Genomic DNA, 17,266 nt, shown 5'->3' on the forward strand with positions numbered 1-17,266 from the left:
GGCCAAGTTGAAGGCTTCAGAATCAGATGCATGTTCTGACCCTGAGTCAGAACCCGACAAGAGGAATGACAAAGGGAAGCAGATCAGCCCAACGCCACCATTGCCACCACCAAGATCTAGAAGAATGAGCCTGAAGATCCAAAGGTGAAGGGTTCACTGCTACAATTCATTGTTGACAGTGGCAGCCAAAAGAACCTCATTTCAGTAGAGGTCATGAAGCGTTTGGGCCTATTGACTATACCACACCCGCAACTATACAACATTAGGTGGCTTCACCAAGGACGAGATCTTCGAGTCCGCTAGTAGTGTCACCTTCCCTATAGCATCAAGACCTTCACAGATGAGGTATTTTATGATGCTGCACCTCTTGATGTTTGTGATGTATTATTAGGTCAACCATACTTGTTGAAGTGACATGCTATGTATGAGTCAAGGCCCTGCACTATTATTACTTCTTTAGGTAATTCATTATATAGGATACCGAAGGTAGCCACACCTACTGCGACCTCTTTGATGTCTGCTAAGAAATGCAGTAAGATCGTCTCCCAGACTAGGAAATTCATTTTCTTTCTGGTTCTCTCTCAAAGTAAGGGGAAGGTTGTAGCCACATCCATGGCCCCCGAGAAGGGTTCCTCCACGCAGCATAAGTAGGGTGATGCGGTCATGAAAGAATACATGAACATTTTCTCCTCACCCACAGGGGTACCCTTGCACTGTCAGGTCAAGCATTCGTTCGATCTGACTCCCGGGGCACCTCTACCCAACATGCCGATATATCACCACTCCATTGTGGAAAATTCCAAGTACAAGCATCGACATAATCAACATCGAGTGCCACATAAGTTTCAGGTGGGCGACAAAGTCTGGTTGCATCTGCAAAAAGAACACCTTACGATAGCCCATTACAACCTCAGACCACTTCGATATGGTCCATACAACATTAGAAAGGTTGTGGGAAACAATGCTTTGGAGCACAACATTCCCCCATTCCTTGGCTTGCATCAAGTGTTCAATCTGGACCACCCTCGACCATGCTTCCCACCATTACTAGACACTTTAGAGATTGCAAAACAACTCACCAGGGACCAAGTTCAACAGAAGTTTCCTCATCTTATGGAGGCACTCAACGTAATGGGGACCATTGCTTCCTAAGGGGGTAGGAATGATCCAGGTGGATGTTGGTGGCCACCTGCCTATCCCACTTGGACCCCCAAAACCGTCTCTTTCAATTTTTCAGTTTCCTTATTTGTAGCACAATTTACTATTTTTGACAGTTTTTTGGGTCCTGAACTTTCAGAGCCATTTTGAGGCCCTAAATGATGTTTTTTTTTGGAAAACTAGGACCAACATCAATTCATGCAAAAGTTGTAGTCCTCGGATAAATCTTTCTAACGAGGTATTGTGCGTTTCAAACAGAGATTGTATGCCAAAGTTATGACCCCGGGAACTTGATGTACCAATTTACCCAAACGGGGCCCATAGTTTAGTGCTTCATCTCTTAGGGTTCGGTTTATGGATGTTTAGTGTTTTCCATTGTTTCTCAATAATAAATAGGCATTTGAGCCTCATTGTAACACAGTTGAGAGGCATGTAGCTGCCACATCTCTTCTCAGAGATAAGCTACCATCGCACAAGCTAGTTTATTTCCATTTCTATTTGTAAGCATATTTAAGTCTTTTACATTAATGAAATGAAGTATTATTTCTGTTGCATCTCTGTATTTATGGTTATCTTTGTAATTTGTTGCGTTCCTATTTAAATCCGAATCAGTGTTCAAGTATGGGGTTAGTACAACGAGCTATAAGAATAGACTATGGCAGCCAAAGTAAAATTTTCTTGGCAAAGAATCCTGGTTATCATTCAAAGTCAAAGCACATTGATGTTCAGTATCACTTTGTAAGGGATATGGTTGAGGAAAAAAGGTATTTCTAGTAAATGTGGACACTTTGAAGAATGTTACAGATGTATTGAAGAAGTCTGTGAGCACTGAGAAGTTTTATTGGTGTAGAGAAATAATGGGCATTGCAGGGCTGGAGTAATGACTAAGCTCTTATGTGACTCCCTGTGTGGAAAAGAAAACAACAAGTGGGAGAATGTTGGGTGTGTGTTATATTCTTTCCATGACTAGTCTTACATGCGGGTGGGCAATAGCTCCCCCTGTTTGTTGCGTCCGGCGCAACGCCTTAGGAATTTATTTTTGGACCCTATATTAGTTGGGCAAACCCACCAATGGTTTTTTGCATGGGTTTTACACATGATTTTGGGCATGATGGTTTTTTGTTCATGGTATATTGTAGATCGGGTCAAGGGAACTATGATTATGTTCTAATCTAGGGTTAATGGATTGGGGTTTATGAATGCTTTGACATGTATATATATGTATTGTAACATTGAAATGAAAAATCAATTTGGTAGCCCAGTTTTGGGATCCAGGGGAAATCTCTATGTATTTGTTTTATATTCTTGTCATTGTTTTCTATTTTTAGAATTCATCTGCAGGTAATTTATGTACAGGGTTAAAACCTACAGAGATCATAAAGAAAAACATGCAACTGTATGTAGTAGGAACTACCAAGGAAAACATAAAGTTCTTATTATGGAATAAATCTCAATCTGGTTCCAAATCTATCTATCAGATGCTATGGAAGAAGTAGTCAGATATAAGATAAATCTTCCATCTAAGTTTTAGGACATAGCAACACAATATAAATCTTGGTACCAATATGTTACAACATAGCTACAAGAAGAAGTTGTCGAGTTAGAGTTTCCTCAAACTCAAGAATAATATAAAATTTTTGGTCTTATTAGGCTCTAGCCACATTTTTGTCCTACGTATAAATTTGTCTTTATTGTATTTAGAAAATAATAAAAGAGTAGATGTAAGTGGAAGTCCAAGAATCAAATGTGGAGTATGAAGAGTCATTAGTTAGAATAAAGGCAATAGAATCCTAAGAGTCATGAGGGAAACTCAAAGGTTACAAGGAAAGATGAAAGGTCATATAATATGTTATAAATAAACCCTCATAACTCAAGTGAGGTGGAACTTGAAATTGATAGCCTTGGCTTCTCTAGTTTAGCATAGTAGTGAGTATCTTTCTTTGGAGAAACATGTGGTAGCTTCATCTTCTGCTATTAGGGCTAGTGCCATATCATTGTATTTTACACTTGGAACTTTCACTCAATGATTAGAAGCTCTTAGAGCCAACACACTTTCATGCATGTATCGTGGATGTTGTAAGACTATTCTTTAGATTTTTACAATATATGTTAGTTCATTCATGCTAATGTCAATGAACTATTTCATTAACTTTAGTATGTTTCTTATTGGATGTGTGTTGTACTATGCTTTCACGATCATTGTTTACTTGTGAATGATTTTGTAGGCCAACTAATGATTCTTTATAAGTTTGTGTATCTCTTTTAGGATGGTACTATTACTTTTCTTCTAGAGGCTCACTTTTTCCCCCTTTGTGTGAAAGAACCTCTTGTACATTACAATGGATATTACACAAAACTTACTTACTTGTTGATACCAAATATATGTGTATGTCTTGTTATGTAAGTTTCATCCAAGGCACATCTTTAAGATCATATTTATGGAAACCGATCATATTTTGGTTGGGGCTCTCCAAATGGTGTGAGGTCTAATTGGGACTTTATATCGGGGAGACCCCATTGGTTGATGTAATTCCAACATTGTCAACAAGTACTAGGGAGGAGTAACAAATCATAACTTGTTACTTGGATGGACTCTTTGCATCCTCTATGTTCCCAGTATCATGTTGACAAGGGTTTTTGTATTGATTAATGCCTTAATAAAAAACCTTGTAACGAAATTGTAAGAAAAAACTTGCGTTATTTCTCTATAAATATGAAAGATAAAAATGGAGAGGACACTTTATTGATATCAAAAGAATCTAATGTATCAATACTTAATCATGTATAAAGATTATGAGAAGGAATGGAGAAAGGGATATGACATCCCAAACAACTTGGGTTCAAATGTTTAGGAGTGGATGCACTTGAATTTCTCAAATGACTTAATATTTAAGCGATCATTGTCTCCCTAGATACTATTTTTAATAGAACCAATTTCTCGGTGTAACCGTTAAGGGATAATGAACTCCCTGGGAAAGTTTATTTGACAAGACGTCTTTAAAACTCTTCGAAGAACTTGAAAGAAACCTAAGTAACCATTATCTCACAAGTATTATAAGGTTTCTCAAAAATACTATAAAACCATGATGAAAATGTAAATGATTATTATCTCTCATACTTGAAGTCAATTTTAAACATAAAAAATCTATAAATCCCTCAACAAAAATAGCTAATAGTGAATTCTGAATTGACTGACGACTGTGAATTGAAGGGATATGAATATAATATTAACTGGTAAATCAAAACTCCTTAAACCATTATATAATATAACCATAAAGGTTAAAATGTTGGTTTAGTGCCATAAGAATCGTTGTTTCAGAGGATAAAAAATATCCCCAAATGAATCAAGCAGTAAAATTCAATATGATAAGATATTAACAATATAAGCGTTTGAAGAGTCATAAGTTTACCTATTGATGCAGTTTGAAATGATGTGTATTAATTTATCTCACTATGAAAAACCAATGTACGAGAGGAGTAAGAGATTGTAAAATTGAAACCCTTTCCTTGCATGAAAAATATTGTATTATCAATGAAGGATTGAAATAAATTGGGTAGTTTGGAGGTATGGCCATGTTCTAGAAGCAGACCATCTGAAATCACCTCAAATTTAAAGCCCAACTGAGATTTAATAGATCCCACAAATATGAATCTAATAAGGGGCTCTTATATATATGGGGTCTTATATATATGGGGTGTTAAGGAAGGTGATATAGAGGCCTCGAGCATACAAGATCTAGGTCAACTGCATCATACCATTAATATGACTCTGAGAAGATAAAGGTTACATAACCACAATATAACTCAGGCAACCATGAGGAATTTTTTTAATTTAAGATAATTAAAAATAATCAACATAATCAAAATAATAATTTAATATAAACTAAATAGTTGAGACAAAAAACCAAATTTAAGACAAAATGATAATTTCATCTTAAACAAATGTCTTAAACACCCTTTGGTGTAATAGTATATGAACCCTTTCCTTCTTATGTATGCTCCAATGGTAGGCTTCTATGTAGCCTTATTCTTAGATTTAATATGATGTAAAATTCCATAGTTTCGATAACATTTTTAGGATTTTTTAGGAACATTTTATGTTTAATGTCTTGTTTTAATCCACTCACCTGATTTCCTAACAAATGTTCATTACTTATGTTATCCACTCTTGTGGCTAATATTTAACATTTTGAATTATAATCTTTAATATCACCTAGCTATTTGATTTTTGTTAATTAACTAACATATAATTGATCCCAAAATTTTATTTGTTGTGCTTTTATGTCTCTTATAAATAAACCCCAAGTATAATGATAAGAATTGAGCTTCCTTTATTTAAGTACCCATTGATACCATTGATAAAGTGTTATCTCAAATTTTAAATTGTTGTGTGAATCCTTTGCTTTTCATCCATAATATTATGCAATACAAAAAGTTACTCTATTTGATTCAACGAGTTAAATAATTTTCTTTTATAAAATTTCTCCAATTCAATTTCACTTCCTTTAGAAACCATCCATAAGTAAATCCACTATTGGAGTTAAATCACCATAATTTTTTTTTGTTATAAAAATGTTGTTCAATTTGAATACTACATTTAGATTATCGAGACCCTTCAAGCACACCATCAATTTTACCAAGACTCCCATTTAGGGATTCTATAATCTTATGCTCCATTTGATCCAATTTCCAATCCATCATATGTTCCATTTGTGCTAGCTTTCCATTCATCTATTGCTAAGTCTTTCCATACATCTTATGTTCCATCTATTCCAACTTCTTGCCTATATTCTATTCCATATCCCTTTTAAATTTTTGTTGGGTCTATGACAATTCAACCATTTTTAACATAGCCCCACTTATTTCTTTATCTTGAGTGTCCAAATTGGACACTGGATGTAGCATGTCTTCCATTTCTTCATGAGTCATGGTTAAGCTTTCTAGAAATTTAATTATGTCTTCCATTTCTTCATGAGTCATGGTTAAGCTTTCTAGAAATTTAATTAGGGAAGTAATTCTTGGATCTTTCTTTGTAGCCACCTGAGAAAGTAAGAATGCCTCTTTTACCTCCTTATCACAATTTAGGGTGAAATCATTGGAAAAAGTTACTAGGTCCTAATAACAATGGAGTTTCATGTGCTATAGCTCTTTGATATATGTGTAAGGTCCGACAAGTGGTATCCCTGAGGGATGTTCTTGATGTACTATAGCAACAATATGGTGAATATCTTATCTAAATATAATTTGAGGCATACCTAATAAAGATCCTATATACCCAAATGTATGTGGAAACCAAATTCTATATATAAGTACTATATGATGTAGTACTACTTGAAGGGGTACCAAGAAGGGTTACACTAGATTCCAACAAAGTGAAAACAATTATATTTGTTACTTTTATTATTTTCTAACCATATTTCTATCCACTAAATGATAGATCTTATGTTATTTAATGATGCCAGAACACATCTAAAAAAAGAAAAAAGAGCTTGCTAACCCATGAAAAACTCTTAAAATCACCTAAACTTCCAAAAGTAATATCCAACCAAATGAAAATAATAATAAATGTTAATTTTATTCTTTTCCAACCATATTTCTATCTAGTAAATGAGATAATATGTTATTTAATGATGTCAAACACATCTCAATAAAGAAAAAAGAATTTGCTAACCCTAGAAAAATCTCTTTAAAACATCTAAACTTCCAGAAGTAATATTTCATAAATTATAAGAATTTACAAGTTAAAAAACTTCCTATATGTGATTTTCTGTGTTTCCTCAATTTAGATCATGAAACATCACCAAAAAAACTCTTATAAAAAATATTCCAAAATAGCTCTTGCAGAATTGATTTTAAGACTATTCACAAACTCTATATTCTACAGAATATATCTATAAAATTATAATGAAACTTAATTTAAAATCTTAACAAAATATATTATAATATTTTTCCTTACCAAAAAATTTTCATTATTTAACGGATAAAAATATAGCAAAAATAAAAAAGATGATTCATTTGAGCTTAATTTGAGGATTGGTAATAAACCCTAACTATGAATATGTCTCCAACAATATAGTGAACAATTCACTATCTAAACTTTTATCATATCATTTGTCTACTTGGTCGTTCTTATGGCGATCCCCATGTCATTGGGGAAGAGAGTTTTCCAAACGAAGGCGTGCAATAGAGTTGCGACGAAGATACTGAAGACTGTAACAGTAGCAACTGCAGAAAGAAGTACATCCAAAATGTGTGTGAAAAGGTGGTGTACTTGCTCTGAGTATCTTATTGTCGCTATTGATGTGGATGTCATTGGGTAGGTGTATGCCCACCATGAAATAGAGAACCTGCAAAAGGAAGCCATCGCCTTCATTTATATCCACCAGTTTCATTATACTCAATCCCTGATAGAATTAGGACACAGACAGCAAGTATTGCAACGCACAATACCAGAAAATTGCAACTAAAAAGGAGGATGGTATTCACATTAAAATTGCAGAATCTACGAGGACTTGGAGCGAATGGAGATGTAAAAAGATTTGGAAGAAATGTAAGAAAGACATTAAGATTTTATAGAAGGAAGTCAGTGGAGAAATGTAGAAACCTGCGAATCTAAATTCATCAGAGATTTAGTTTTAGTTAAATGGCTTACATATATATATATATAAAAGTTCTGAAGATGTGGTTCAACTGTTACTTGATTTGATTTGGTCTGGTTTGGTTTGGTCTCTACAAGTCTTGTGATCTAATCCCAAGTAAAATTATGTATGCGTGAAAGCCAATCTTAGAGAAAGATAATGTATCTTTCAAAGACTGAAAACAACCCTAAACAAAACTAAGCTACTCCAAACATAAAAAGAATAAAAGAACTATGTATTATATCTAAAAGCTACTCCAAACATAAAAAGAATAAAAGAATCAAGTGGCTTGTCTGCCATCAAAAGTCAAAATGCATATTTAAGAAGGATGGTTCTCAAAGGAATCAAGTGGCTTGTCTGTTAACATTGGGAAAAGGATGGTTCCCAAAGGAATGAAGTGGCTTGTTTGTTAACATTGTTTTATTTTGTTTGAGTCATATTATATACCTAGTATTCGGATTGTGTTTATTTCCCTTCTATTCTTCTGTAGAGTCTACTTACTTTTAAAGTTTCATAGATACAATTTGGATGTTAAGGGTTAGGCCATTAGGATGTAATTTGCAAAGCCAGGCAAAGTAATGATAAAGCATAGACATATTTTGACCATCCATTTTCACATCGTTTAGTTCTAAGACGATAATGTAAAGTTAAAGACTATTCTGATGAATACTTACCAAATTCACAAGAGAAAATTTGATAGTTCGATTTGTACACCGAATACTTTGATGAAATTCGAAATTCGATACGATTCGCAGTACAATACCAAGTTAAAAGAAATTAATGCTGATCCTAAATGTGGAAAAGAATATTATTTTGAATCTGAAAAAAAATATTATTTTGATTACTAGGAAAGTTGAAAAAATATTATTTTGAATCTGGAAAAAGATATTATTTTGAATATCGGGAAAGTTGAAAAAACAGTGAAGAAATGAATTTGAACATCAACACTGAAAAGGGGGCAAACGGCAAATATTATAAGGAATCAATTTTCAAAATATATTTATTTGCAATAAGGATTTACATAAATTTGAATATTCATTTTTTAAATATATATCTATTAGAAAAGGATTTTAGGCTAGTTTTGAAATTAACAAGAATATTAAAAGTAAGTTTTGAAATAAAGAGAAAATTTGAATAAAAAAGAGTATGTAGGACTTATGTTTTTAATTTTTTATATTATTAGATTATTCAAATATCAAAATAAAGAAGAAAAAGAACCAAAGTTATTAATGTACTATGAAATCTTTTAGGGACTGAAATTTTGTCATCCAAATTCTTACCTTGTACTCAAATTCGAACTTTTTATCCAAATTCCTACCAGAACTTGGTAATTATGTTCTTTGGCCAGCTAAAATAGTGATAGTGATAAAGCACAAGCTTTTTATTCTTGGAAAATGTTTGGAAAATGCTCCTGGGATAAAACATCAAATATGCGGAGAATTATATTAAATAATTGAGATATCTAATTATATCAAATTAATATAATCATATTAATTGATATATCAAAAAGTTTTATTTATATATCCAGATTCTACTCAGACAGATATCTAGGGAGCTTCTTCATCATGCCTCATAGCTAACCATGCTAGCAACATCATACTTGATCAGGTGATCAATTTTTAGCTCAAAAATGAAAGTGCCCAGAAAATATTGCATTTTGATTGTTTTCCCAAACAAGTAAAATTTGAGCAGGGCAGTTGACTGGGTTGATCGTACTGCTAAGTCAATAGGGTGATCATACAAGTATGAGCCAACTAGAAGTGGACACTTGGAATCCTCCAGTTCATTGGTTTCAGACGATTTTGATTGGTTCATACTGAGGCTCATTTGGACCAATGATGGGTCACCACGTGGCCCAGTCATGGGCTGCCATGTGGCACCCCAAGGTCATGCAAAATTTGGTTATGTTCGAACAAGCCTCAACAATGTTCAAACACCCAACCTCATTTCTAATAGTCCAAGCGCCTTGCCACTATGCCACAGTGGTGGTTCTTAACCCATAAGGGTGTGGTCCTTACTTAAGGTTTTCAAAGGGCACTAATGGGAGGAAGGGCCAAGATGTCATCCCCAACCCCCAATCACCATAGTAGCATAGAACCTGGTGTAAAAGATTTGGTCCCCGACCCCTAGTCACATATTTTCCCACATGATTTTCAACACCAAAGTAGATTAAAGCTCAGCAGGAAGGGGCTTAGCATATCCCTAGGGTTTGTTCATAGGGAAACCATAGGACCGAGGCCCAAGTTCATTAGTTGCAACGGAGAGTGGTCTCGGTGGTAGCTCAAGGTCCAGGTCATATAACCTTGCACAGAACATTGGCATAGGGCTTGGCGCAAGGCACAAAGGTTATGCCCCAGCCCACGCCATATGGCCTTTCATGTGACCCAACGCGCAGTAAGAACGGTGGCTCTGATTATTAGGGTGGATCATTGGCCTGGCTCTTGGCCCTGTGGGGCACAAAATAACCACAACCCCATGTTTAGGGGCTTAACTAGCGAGGGTGGGCATTAAGGCCCAGCCCTCAACCCTATGTGGTGCATATGGAAATAATTTTTGGAGTTAAGGGGTCATTAGGCAATTTAATGATCCTACAAAATGCAATGGACAAGGGCAAATTTGTCTCTTGGTTAGTGGAATTTGGGGCGGAATTGTAGAACCGTTAGTTAAACAGTCAAATTTGTAGGATAGTTAATAGTTAAATGCATATGGAGATTTGGAGAGCCACAGATTTTGGATTTTTGTTCCAAATTGAGCTCAGAAAGAGTCCACATAGGTGTTTTTGGATGTTCTGAATTGATTAGTGACCTCTAATTTCTGATTTGAGAACCTCTAAGTAGTAGGTTTATAGGTTTGAGATCAAAGGTGTATGGATCAATCAAGGTTTGAAAGTAGTTCTAGGTGGTGTTTGGGCATGGAGAAGGCCTTGTAGGGGAATTCTCATCTTCAGAAATCTATTATAGCAGTTGTAACATGTAGGGTTCAGCTCAGGTTCATTTTTTTCATTATGTTATGTTGAGGGAAGTTTTTTTATGTGCTTCAATGTGGAATTGAAGTGCTCACATGCTCATTTTAGCTCATTTTAGTTGGAGTATGACATATTTGCAAGAGATGCTTTGAGTTGTTGTTGTTTGTGAGAGTTCTTTGTAGAAGAACAATACCTTGTAGGGTTAATAGCCAGATATTTATCATCAGCTAATTGTTTATGTACTCCAATTTTTCTATTGAATATATGAGTGGTCTAACTATGTTGGTAAGCATGGATATGTAGCCCAAGAGGGGTGAACTTCATCAACAAATATTTTGTTATCTCTTCATCATGTCTACATCAGTTACATGTTGTTATGTTTCTTACGTTAAGTTACATGTGAAGACTAATTCATGACTTGAAGAGACATTGGGAAGGCTCGTTTGTTCAAGACCCATTTTATCTTGCAAAGTATCAACACGATCATATTTATTGTTTTTATTTTATTTTGGAAAAGAGGAAGAAATCACCTATTCCAATTTCATATCAATTTGGTATTAGAGCACCAATTGACCAAGTTGGAAGAATGGGCAGCAAAAAGAGTCTCCAAGAGCTAGAGGAGCAGAATTTGGCTCTTTGTGTGGAGAACATAGAATTTAGAAGGATGCTAGATATGGATAAAGAGAAGAAGAGGCTCATGTGACTTTAGTTGTAGCATGTGTTTGAAAAACAAATTGCAGAAAGTTATACTCCTATTCCAGCAAGAGAAACCTCCAGAATGAAGCTAGTATTTGGTCATGGTTCAAATAGTGGTTTTAGACCATATGTGGAATATGATGCATGTGCATTTTATAAACATCTTCAAGAAGCGCACCATATGCCAGTGGATAAGAGTGGGTGGTTGGAGTCATGTATAAGTTGGCCATCATAGTCATCATCAAAAGTTGAAAATATCAGTGACAAGTTAAAGGAGGTAATTGACATCTCAAGTACCATTCCTTCTGTTTATGTGCATAACACTTGTTTTTCATCATTTGAGAAACATACCAAAGGCATAGGTATGAATTTGTTTTCCAAGATGGGTTATGAAGGTGGAGGCCTCAACATAAATGGCCAAGGTATTACCAATCCAATTATGGTTGAGGAGAGACTTAAGTATCAAGGATTGGGATATGGTAGAAGGGAGTTTGGAGAATGCTCCAAATGGCTTGAGGCACATCAACCATCTGAGGATGATATGTCACCACCTTGTCACAATTTTCATTCATCTCCCAAGTGAGATTCATGCTTGAAGGGACCTTTCATGGGATCATCCACTCCACTCCATCGAAGTTGCAACCCTAGAGACAGGTGTAACTCTCAAGGGTGTTTTCCAATGCATGGAAATTTTGAGTACTTGTGGAATAAGTATCCTTGTATATTTTTTGATGCATTTGACCATTACATGGATGTATGTGAGCAACGTATGATAATGGTTAAAAGAATGAATCAAATTCTAGGCATCAATAATAATGACTCTCCTTTGCATGAGAGAACTTCTATGTCAACAAACAAGAGGAAGTTCTTTTGTACTCATTGCAAGATGCATGGACATGACATTGAATGATGTTGGAAGTTTTATCTACAGCTTCATTCAAAAAAGGTAAAGATATTGTGCTACATAATTTAAGGGAAACAAGAGGTGGCAAAGAGGACTCGCATCAATCCTAAGAGACCTTCAAGGAAAGATGATGCAAGAAGAGAACCCATAAGCCTAGTACAGGGAAAGTTTGTGTAGACTTATTGTAAATTTCTTTTATAAATTTTGTTATTACTTGTTGTTGTTTACCAGTTTAAGTATTTTTTAAAGTGAACAATCATTGTCACTATGTTCAACAAGTAGATTTTTTTCATTGATGTACAAGATTGACGTTCAAAGTTGTCTACAAGTTGTCATGTATTCACTAATACAAGTATTCAAGATGAATCTTGTGTGAATAGAATCTTTGTTTCAATATGACTATGTTGTGTAGGCAAGGCCAGTTATATCAGTGAAAATTTTGCAGTAGTGTACTTCTTATGTACAAGCTCAGCTTGAAGACATTAAAGAAATTTTATGTTGTTTCTGAATTCTAAGAGGGAATCAAGTTTGTCTTCAACATTTTAACTTCAAAATGAAGTGTTTTTGAGCCATGTAAAGATGAGATTAAAGAGAATGTTTAGATTCCACTCATCAGTATTTTATTCCTGCATCAGCAATAAGAATGTTGGCTCAATTTTTAACAGGACAATATGATCTAGGTGGATGTTGGTGGCCACCCACCTATCCCACTTGGACCCCCACAATTGTCTCTTTCAGTTTTCAGTTTCCGTAATTGTAGCACAGTTTACTATTTTTAGCAATTTTTTCGGGTCGTGAACTTCTGGAGCTGTTTTGAGGCCCTATACGACGTTTTTTGGGAAAACTGGGAGAAACAGAGGTCCATGGACCAATTTTTCTCTTCCCAAAGTTATATTCCTCTGTTAGATCTTTCTAACGAGCTATTGTGCACGTCAAATGGAGATTATATGCAAAATTTACGACCCCGAGAAGTTGATGTACCAATTTACCCAAACAGGGCCCACAATTTGGCATTTCATCTCTTAGGTTAGGTTTTTCGATGTTTAGGGTTTTCCATTATTTCTCAACAATAAATAGGCCTTCGAGCCTTATTGTAACACAGTTCAGAGGCATGTTGCTGCCACATCTCTTCTCAAAGATAATATACCATCGCCCTAGCTAGTTTATTTCCATTTTTTTTTGTAAGCATATTTCAATATTTTACATTAATGAGATGAAGCATTATTTCTGTTGCATCTCTGTATTTATAGTTATATATTTAATTTGTTGCATTCCTGTTTAAATCCAGATCACAGTAGGTCTTCACGAAGAAGGTAGGTGAAGTGCCTTGAATAGGGCTTGAGTGGCACCAATTGAAAATTATGCATTTTGGATTGATTTTTTGGGTGTTTTTGAGTTTCAACATCCTTATAATAACTAGGGAAGTCAACTTTTGGAGTCCAAAAGTTCATAGTGCGGGAGGTGCAATCAAGTGACCAATTTTTAGCTCAAAACTAAAAGTGCCCAGAAAATCTTGAAACTCAGGGAAAATTTTAAGAACCCCCCTAAATTTATATGTATAATCAATGGGTGAATCTCCATGGTATATAGGAAAAATGGAAGGCGATTTTATCAATAATATACTATGTATATATAATTTTTTGGTGAATCTCTCACCAAGCATGGCGAATATTTTACTCAATTATAAAATCTTGTAAGATCTTGGCAAGTCTTTCACTAAATAATAAAACTTTGTAAAGTCCTAGTGAATCTTAACATTGTGAACTCTTAGAGAATTTTTTGAAAAAGTATAAAACCATATATGACAAGAGCCACATGGTGGTAATATCACTATTTTTTTTCACATTTCCATGACATGGAACTTGTTTATAAAATTATAAAAAAGCCAACCAAGTCCCTTATAATATGAAGGTAAGCTTATAACAGAGTCTGATACCTCTACTATGCTTGTCTTCATTCAAGTGTCATCGCTGCTATACTTAACACTATGAATCACAACTCTCTCAGAACTCAACTCTATACTGTAATTAAAACCTTTGGAAATTGAATCTGACAACTCTATAAAAAGGATTAGTGAAATAGAAGCTTTTGTGAATGAGCCCACTAACTATCACTGCTAAACAATCAATCTAAGCTATGAAGTCTTCCATCTTGATCACAATCATGCTCACGATCAAGGGAGTGTGACCACCTGGCCTGACATAATGGCCATCATAGCTTCCAATAATCAACAACCACCTTGCAAGGACATCCTAGCTCATGTCTCATGAATTTTATTCATCAATCTTAACTTATATAAATCTTATAAAGATAATATTAGAATCCTCTCCAGATTCACTGTTAATACAAGGGTAAAGGAAATTTTCTAGCTCAAGGCACTAGCCAATACCAACTTTGGTATTTGTGACCCCTTTGTGGGGATGCACCTACCATGCCCCGTTGGATTTCTGCCTTGTGACATAGTTCAAGGATCACAAGACTTTCGAATATTCCTACTCCATTAGACACACTTTATATGCTATACATAGTGAATGAAAAAGAAGCATTATAGAACACACAATTTCACAAAAGGAAGAAAAATCTTAGCCAGTTCAATATCAAAATCATAACCACTGATTAATAAAGAATAACAAGTAGTGTAATGAATTGTTATGAGTTATTTATTTACAAGCTATAAAGAATGTAGTGGAATGGAAAATATTACTTAGGAAACCCTTCAATATTTTCTATTAATATGTTTGTGCATGTACATATGAAATTAAGAGGATTGTTGAATACAATTTCCTTTTCTCTTTCCTCCATTTTGACAAATCAGTGTGAAATCAGTGTCACTTTGAATCTCCTTTCCTGTATGGATGTTTTGACAAATCAATGTGAAATCAAAGTCGCTTTGAATTTCCTTTCCTGTGAGGGATCACATCCACAGTTGATTAGTAAAAGATAATCTACTATATATTATGTTCAAGAAACTGACTGCAATCTACAGTGGAAACGAGACCTCGATTCTTATTATGAATTTGAATATCTTAGGACAACATAAGAGATAAAAATGCATATGGTCTTAGTAGCTAGAAAACAATTACCCCATCATTACAAGACCACCTAGATTTCGGCACTTAATCTAAATAATGGCACTAGTTGCAATGCTTATTTTCATTAACACCATGGAAAAGAAACAACAATGTTTCACAACACACTTACTGGAAAAGTTGTAACGTTCCGAGAATATTTAATGATAGAATCTGAACCTAGTAGCTATGTTGGGGAAACTAGGGAACCCAAATCTTGGAAGATATCTCATACCAAATATGAGAAAAAAATAAAAAAGGGAAAAAATCAAAATCTATAAATCAAGCAATGAATTGTTTACAAATCAAATACAATTCCTTTAACTAACAGTTAAATTGTGGTGAAATATTTAAATATTTAGTAAGAGGGGAACTTTAAACCATGGAATATTACCTTTGTCATTACTGTCATCCCTCAGTGACTGAGATTACAAATCAATAGCTATGGAAAGATTGTAAGAAATTCTGTGAAATAGTAAAGCATAACCTCTATTTTCAAGCAACAAAATCAAGACATTGTTACATCAAGAGCCATAATTGATACATAATCAATGAATCAAGTCCTTGTATGGCACAGGCTTGTTTCACAACCTTTATTTTCTCAATAACAAAATCAAGACATTGTATGTGGTTATTGCCAAAAGGAAACTGCATTCTAATTTGGAAGAGGATCTTATCAAAAGACATGGATTTATTCAAAGCTACAAAGCCTAATGGGTTACTGAAAAATAATTTGGAATATGGGATCATGATACTTAAATTGAAAAAATATGCTTTCCTTTTAGAAACATTACATTTATACAATGTTTTTTGAAAGAATTAGAATTTGAAATTGGGCCTTTCTATCAAGACAAATTTTCATTAACAAAATGTACTTTCCTACCTGAAACATTGTAGATATCCAAGAAAAGCTTGAAAAGCATAAGAGAACTTAGCATAATGTACTTTCTTTCCTGCCTTAACATTCTTAAAGAGTTGAGGTTCCCCAAGTCATCAGGTAACATTCGAAGGAAATGACAGTTAGTAATAGTCCAATTCACAACTGAAGATGTGTCACAAATACGAGGGGGCATCTCCTCCAAATCACAAAAGTGCTCCAGGTTAAAATCTAGAATTATTGGAAGCTTAACGCTCGACTGGGTGTTATTGAACCTAGACATTTTTCCAATCTTCAATAAAAGCTTAAGGATAGCTTCTCTAAGTTCTACATGACTTTACTATGCTCTTGAAGTGGGGGCACATGCAGCCTCTCCAAGTGAATAGTCTTAAACTAAGTGAAGATAAGGCTGATAGATGATTCGGTGTGGATCTCTTTAACCCATAATTGAATACTATGTCTCTCTTGAACCCATAATTGAATACTATTAGGAATTTCAAATTTTTCATGGAACTCAAAAATGTTGGAAGAAATTATTTTCTTCGAGAAAAGAGTAAAACTAAAGCCTCTGCTTGAGGACAATTGATGTCACACCACTAATACTTCTCCATGGAATCTGTATAGGTAAACCACACATGCAGAACTCCATTAGAATATTGTGTTTATTGAATACACAAATGAAATCATTGCATTTTTTTAAAATATATTTTGAAATCAAAATTACCGAAATTACATATCGATAACCTAGTCGGTGTAGGATAAAATTCACCCGTGTCATTCATCGAAAGCATGAGGAAAAACCTAATACTATATATAAAACCAAGAAAAATTAAAATTCATCACTTATTGGGACCTCGTAACCACCCTACCAATACACAAGTATGTTCCTGTTTGCAGTTAGAAAAATTACCTAAATTACAATCTGTTTACTCCAGCCTATGTTGGAAAGTTATAGAAGGA

This window comes from Pinus tabuliformis, chromosome 7 (genome assembly GCF_031772625.1).
Source record: "Pinus tabuliformis cultivar Carrire ecotype Pingquan chromosome 7, CPIR1, whole genome shotgun sequence".
Taxonomy (NCBI): domain Eukaryota; kingdom Viridiplantae; phylum Streptophyta; class Pinopsida; order Pinales; family Pinaceae; genus Pinus; species Pinus tabuliformis.